We start from the raw sequence: 7,329 nt of genomic DNA on the forward strand, positions 1-7,329 counted from the left end.
AATATAGCAGAATTTCAATAGAATTTATCTCTTTCTGAGCTCGACATGGGCGCTCACTTTGTAGGGACCTCATTCTGCTGTTCTGAGGTAGAGGTGCTATCTAGTGCCTTCAACCCTTACAATTACCGTATATACTCGAGTATAAGCCGACCCGAATATAAGCCGAGGCCCCTAATTTTACCCCAAAAACCCAGAAAAAAAAAAAAAAAAAAAAAAAAAAAAAAAAAAAAAGTTATTGACTCGACTATAAGCCTAGGGTGGGAAATACATCATCCCCCATGTCATCATCCAGACCCCCATGTCATCACCCCCCCCCCCCGCCCCCCCGTCATCATTTAGACCCCAGCCATTAACACTCCTGTCATCATCACCCTGTCATTAACACCCCCGTCATCATCACCCTGTCATTAACACCCCCGTCATCATCACCCTGTCATTAACACCCCAGTCATCATCCCCCTCGTCATCATCCCCCCCCTTCATCATCACCCCCTGTCAATCCCTTCATCAGTGGTCTTCAACCTGCAGACCTCCAGATGTTGCAAAACTACAACTCCCAGCATGCCCGGACAGCCATCGGCTGTCCGGGCATGCTGGGAGTTGTAGTTTTGAAACCTCTGGAGATCCGCAGGTTGAAGACCACTGCGGCCTTCGTCATCATCCAGACCCCCCTTTAGTTTTCTACTCACCTCCCCTCGGTGGGAAGGAAGGGTGAGCTGGTCCGGGCAATCTATGCTGCAGGGACCGTCCGGTGGGGAGGGTTAGTCGTTCCGGGCTGTCCATCTTCACCGGGAGGCCCTCTTCTCCGCTCCGGGCCGGCCCCGGACTAGTGACGTTGCATTGATGACGACGCACAGGGACGTTCATGCGCAGGGACATCACGGACGTCTGCTGCGCATGGACGTCCCTGTGCATCGTCGTCAAGGCAACGTCACTAGTCCAGGGCCAGCCCGGAGCGGAGAAGAGAGCCTCCTGGTGAAGATGGACAGCCTGTAACGACTAACCCTCCCCACCGGACGGTCCCTGCAGCATAGATGGCCCGGACCAGCTCACCCTTCCTTCCCACCGAGGGGAGGTGAGTAGAAAACTAAAGGGGGGTCTGGATGATGACGAAGGCTGCAGTGGTCTTCAACCTGTGGACTTACCGATGTTTCAAAACTACAACTCCCAGCATGCCCGGACAGCCGATGGCTGTCCGAGCATGCTGGGAGTTGTAGTTTTGAAACATCTGGAGGTCCGCAGGTTGAAGACCACTGAGAAGGGATTGACAGGCGGAGAGTTCACTCGAGTATAAGCCGTAAAATCGTGCTGAAAAACTCGGCTTATACTCGAGTATATACGGTATGTAGGCTTTTGTAAGAACCCGAGGAGTTAAACATCGCTGAGAGTTTTTGTTTATTTTTGTTGCTAGGGCTAAACAGCTGTACTTCTGGGTGAGATCAGTTGCTGTATATCAGAGTACTCCTGTAGTTTCACGGGTGTATTTAAAGAAGCCTTTAAGATCCAGGCTTTGCCTGTGAAAGAGTTTGTCTCCAGTAACTAGCATTGTGTTCCCTGTGATTCCTGATTTTTCTTATTTGATCTCGGCTTGGCTTTCTGACTTCTCTACTGTATTTGCGTCTTGGTACCTTTTCCTGTTGCAGACTCGGCTAATTGACTTTGACTTTATTGTGTGTTTGTCTAGTATTATTTCTGTTAGTTTGTGTGCCTCCTGACTGTTCCTGACCTGTGTCTGTTTTTTGTAGTTTATTGTGTTGACTGTTTCGGCCATCACTTATATAGGAAGGGACCGGCACCGCGGTTATGGGCCCCCTGCCTAGGCTGGGTACGTAAGTAGGCAGGGACAGAGGCTGTCGATGAGTTCAGGGCTGCACTCTTTCCCTGCCCAGACATGACAGCCTAAGGATGGGGTTACGGTATGTTCACCTTACGGTGTCCTTGGGGCACAACACTACTTTGTATATATAGGTATATCTCTCTTTTCCGGCACTGGCAACAGCCTGCATCCAAGACCTATATCCAAGGATGGAGCAGTACATGTACTGGAGCAAGTAGAAGAGACCCCGCAGGAGCTCAAAGAAGAGGACAAAGAACAGTGCTCAACTGGTGTGTGGTATTATCTGCTGTATGGACCACAATTAGGAAATTAAAAAGGCACAATTTTATTTAAAGGGGTACTCCATCCCTAGACATCTTATGCCCTATCCAAAGGATAGGGCATAAGATGTCTGATCACGGGGGTCCCGCTGCTGGGGATTCCTGCGATCTCCCTGCTGCACCCGGCATTTGTTTAGAGCATAGGTTGCAGTGCCAGAGGCTCATAACATCACGGCCACACCCCGCTTTTGACGTCATGGCTGCGCCCCCTCAATGCAAGTCTATGGGAGGGGTCACAAGCAGGGCGTGACTGTGACATCACGAGCCTCTGCCTCGTATCGTCAGTCATCTGGCACCATGCATCGGATGTCTGGGGTGCCGAGATCGCAGGTGTCCCCATCAGCGGGACCCCCACGATCAGACATCTTATCCCCTATTCTTTGGATAGGGGGTAAGATGTCTTGCAATGGAGTGCCCCTTTAAGTGTCAAAAAGGCAGAGCCAAGCTGCTCAAGAGCCACAGCCTGACAAGCTTCCTGGCTCTCCCTCACCTGCTAGGACCTCCTTGACATGACATACATAACCCTGTACATGAGTGAAGGAGCTGCTGGAAGGGGCGGCTCAGCAGATAGGCATCACACTGAGTTTGTGGCATTTGAGCAACTTGGTTCCGCCTCCTTGACACTTTGCTTAGAAATAATATTATTTTATAGGTTTAGCAACCACCATCAGCTCTTAGCAGTAAATACAGCGGACATATTTCCTCTTAAAGGGATTATCCAAGAAAAAACTCTTTTATATATATCAACTGGCTCCAGAAAGTTAAACAGATTTGTAAATTACTTCTATTAAAAAATCTCAATCCTTTTAGTACTTATGAGATTCTGAAGTTGAGTTGTTCTTTTCTGTCTAAGTCCTCTTTGATGACACGTGTCTCAGGAACCGCCCAGTTTAGAAGAGAATTCCCTTAGCAAATCTCTTCTAAACTGGGCGGTTCCCGAGACACGTGTCATCAGAGAGCACTTAGACAGAAAAGAACAACTCAACTTCAGAAGCTCATAAGTACTGAAAGGATTAAGATTTTTTAATAGAAGTAATTTACAAATCTGTTTAACTTTCTGGAGCTAGTTGATATATGTATAAAAAAAAGGTTTTTCCTGGATAACCCCTTTAAATTTCCACGGTGCCCATCCACCTTACGCTAATGTCAGCCAAGCCTGCAGCATTCCGTGTATGGTGGCCTTCCAACTCTACAACGACACAGGAGAGAATGGTTGGATTTTTACAGCCTGACCATATTGTTCTATGAGAGATTCACTACCTAGGTTGTCTGGCTGCAGCTTACCCCTCCCCATGAAAAAAAAAAAAAACATGAACATTCGGCCATTGCAGACGTTCATATATAAGGAGGTCAGGAGAGAAATGGAGGCCAAACAAACATTCAGCTACCAGTTAATGAAAGTTGAACTAATAGATAAATAGAATTTTATCTTTGTCACTGTTATCTTGTGAAATATTCAGAATATGTTCACTCACAGGTTTCAATACAAACAGTTGGGCCCTGAATAACTGGGGCCCAGGGTCTCTGGACTCCTCCATTTAGCAGGCGCTGGTTCTCCTGACACCGGGTAGCCATGCAAGGACAATAAGACTTCACGATGGTATGGCTTCATGGTTGGCTTCACTATGGACAGATACTGGAACATAATCCAGCAATTATTATTTATTTATATAGCTCCCCTGGGCACTTAAAGGGGTTCCAGGGCACTTAAAGGGGTACTCCCGTGGAAAACTTTTTTTTTTTTTTAAATCAACTGGTGCCAGAAAGTAAAACAGATTTATAAATGACTTTTATTAAAAAATCTTAATCCTTCCAGTACTTTTTAGGGGCTGTATACTAAAGAGAAATCCAAAAAAGAAATTAATTTCCTCTGATGTCATGACCACAGTGCTCTCTGCTGACCTCTGCTGTCCATTTTAGGAACTGTCCAGAGCAGCATATGTTTGCTATGGGGATTTTTTCCTGCTCTGGACAGTTCCTAAAATGGACAGCAGAGGTCAGCAGAGAGCACTGTGGTCATCAGATCAGAGGAAATGCATTTCTTTTTTGGATTTCTCTTTAGTATACAGCCCTGAAAAAGTATTGGAAGGATTAAGATTTTTTAGTAGAAGTAATTTACAAATCTGTTTAACTTTCTGGCACCAGTTGATTTACATTTTTTTTTTTCCCACGGGAGTACCCCTTTAACATTTGATGGGGTTAAAGGGGTACTCCAGTGGAAAACTATTTTTTTCAAATCAGCTGGTGCCAGAAAGTTAAACAGGTTTGTAAATGACTTCTATTTAAAAATCTTAATCCTTCCAGTACTTATCCGCTGCTGAAGTTCGATTCTTTTTGCATTTCCTTTCTGTCTGACCACAGTGCTCTATGCTGACACCTCAGTCCATTTTAGGAACTGTAGGAGCAAATCCCCATAGCAAACCTCTCCTGCTCTGCACAGTTCCTGACACCGACAGAGGTGTCAGCAGAGAGCACAGTGGTCAGATTGGAAAGAACAACCTAACATTCTCTGTAGTATACAGCAGCTGATAAGTACTGGAAGGATTAAGATTCTTTAATAGAAGTAATTTACAAATCTGTTTAACTTTCTGGCACCAAGTTGATTTAAAAAAAAATTGTTTTCCACCGGAGTACCCCTTTAAACGACATAACACAAACGCAGGTACGGTGAACATGACAGACTGATCTAGAGGGAACGAGGGTCCTGCCTATAAGGCAGTGGTCTCTAGGGTGACCACATTTCCTAACTGCCATTCAGGGACACTTACTTTCACTAGTGCATTTCGTCAAACTTATACTTGAGACTGGCATTGGGCATTATATGTGGAGGCACAGGACAGCCCCCCCTGTCATATGTCCCTGACTTATAATGCCCCCTGTCCTGTGCCCCTCACATATAATGCCCCCCTGTCATGTGCCCCCCACATATAATGCCCCCTGACATGTGCCCCCACATATAATGCCCTGTGTCCTGTGCCCCTCACATATAATGCCCCACTGTCATGTGCCCCCCACATATAATGCCCCCTGACATGTGCCCCCACATATAATGCCCTGTGTCCTGTGCCCCTCACATATGATGCCCTGTTTCCTGTGCCCCTCACATATAATGCCCCATGGCCTGTGCCCCTCACATATAATGCCCCCCTGACATATGCCCCTCAAATATAATGCCCCCCTGACATGTGACCCTGACTTATAATGTCCCCTGTCCTGTGCCCCTCACATATAATGCCCCATGTCCTGTGCCCCTCACATATAATGCCCCATGTCCTGTGCCCCTCACATATAATGCCCCCCCCCTGACATATGCCCCTCACATATAAGGCCCCCTGTCATGTGCCCCTCACATATAATGCCCCCCTGACATGTGCCCCTCACTTATATTTTGCCCCTCTCACTTATAATTTGCTCCCCCCGCCCCTGAGGGGGCAGGACAGGGGGGCATTATATGTGAGGGGCACATGTCAGGGGGGCATTATATGTGAGGGGCACAGGACATGGGGTATTATATATGAGGGGCACATGACAGGGGGGGTCCTGTCATGTGCCCCCACATATAATGCCCCCCTGACGTGTGCCCCTTACTCATCATTTGCCCCTCTCACTTATAATTTGCTCCCCCCTCCCCTTTCTCACGCCCTTCACCTTTCTCCCATGCTGCGGCTGCTCCATTCCTGCAGTCAGTTAGAGCCGCGGGGACGTGATCTCCGGGCGCCGGCGCGATGATGTGATGTCATTGCGTCGGCCTGCCGTGATTGACTCTCACTGACTGCAGGAATGGAGCAGCCGCGGCTTGTAATAGAAAGGTGACGGGCGTGAGAAAGGGGAGGGGGGGCATGCTATAGTACACTAAGTACAGGAGGAGGGGCAACAATCTCGGGCGGGGCAATTGCCCCGTTGACCCCCCACGCCCCCTGGAGCCGACGTTCGCTGGTGTGCTGTGACTCACAGCAGCGGTCGGCGGCTCACGGGCTCAGATCATTGGGTGACCGGGACCCGGGACAGACTCTCCAAATGCGGGACTGTCCCGGGCGATCCGGGACACGTGGTCACCCTAGTGGTCTCCAGCCTGCGGACCTCCAGATGTTGCAAAACTACAACTCCCAGCATGCCCGGACAGCCGTTGGCTGTCCAGGCATGCTGGGAGTTGTAGTTTTAAAACATCTGGAGGTCCGCAGGTTGAAGACCACTGCTATAATGGCTTACAGTAGGTGAGGGGGACAGCTGGTTGTCTAGAAGAACTCTGGGAAGTGGTCGTTCATTATTCAGTGACATCTAGGGTCGCCACCTTTCTTTTAAAAAATAATGCCGTCCGTGCTAATTTGCATAATTAATTATATATGCGTGACATCACAGGACACACATATGCGGAGGAGAATTTAGTCCTATTCTGACCCCTATAACTTTTTATTTCTCCTTATACGGGCCTGTGTGAGGGCTAATTTTTTGCGCCCCGATCTGTCGTTTTTAACAGAACCATTTTTGTTTTGATGGGACTTTTTGATCGCTTTTTTTAAATTAAATTCATGAGTTGCAGTTAGTTGCTAACTATAACTCCCAGCATGCCCTGATACAGCCTGTGGCTCAGCAGCTGCCCCAAACGAAAACTACAACTCCCAGCATGTTGGACTATATAGTAGCATATAGTATAGGTCAATGTTTCCCAACCAGGGGCGCCTCCAGCTGTTACATAACTACAACTCCCAGCAGCATGCCCTGGTCGCTTCTCGGCCTTTTGGCTAAGATCAAGTGCAATATCTGTTCTTATTAGTTTCATGCCGGTGGCATCCACAGCACCGGTGTTGGACTGGTGGGGATTGGTGCTGCATGGTAGGGAGCAGGTGTACCGGGGCGTTCCGGAGCTGGTTCTGAGGAATCAGCTCGACGGCTGCCCCGATGTGACCTGTTTCCTCCGGGTCTCGCCATGAGGCTGAGAGGGTCTAGAGCCGAGGTACTTTAGTGGTGACCCCTGAGGTGCCGAAACTCACTGGGAGTACTGGCTCACTGAGTGGAAGCACGGGCACCATAATCTCTTCACCTTGTGGCACTCACCTCTTGATTTCCGGCCTTCTGGCTAGGATCAGAGACATTTTTATAGATCCGGCCGGATGTCCGGGCAGTATATCTGCACACATTCATTTATTTATTTCTTTTTGTCTCACTGTGTCA

General features: G+C 48.2%; 1 pseudogene; it reads left to right on the plus strand.

Annotated features, from left to right (window-relative positions):
- The first annotated feature begins 6,879 nt into the window (after positions 1-6,879).
- Positions 6,880-6,989, plus strand: LOC130267967 (U2 spliceosomal RNA; annotated as a pseudogene).
- Positions 6,990-7,329: the final 340 nt, after the last annotated feature.

This window comes from Hyla sarda, chromosome 4, assembly GCF_029499605.1.
Source record: "Hyla sarda isolate aHylSar1 chromosome 4, aHylSar1.hap1, whole genome shotgun sequence".
Classification (NCBI taxonomy): domain Eukaryota; kingdom Metazoa; phylum Chordata; class Amphibia; order Anura; family Hylidae; genus Hyla; species Hyla sarda.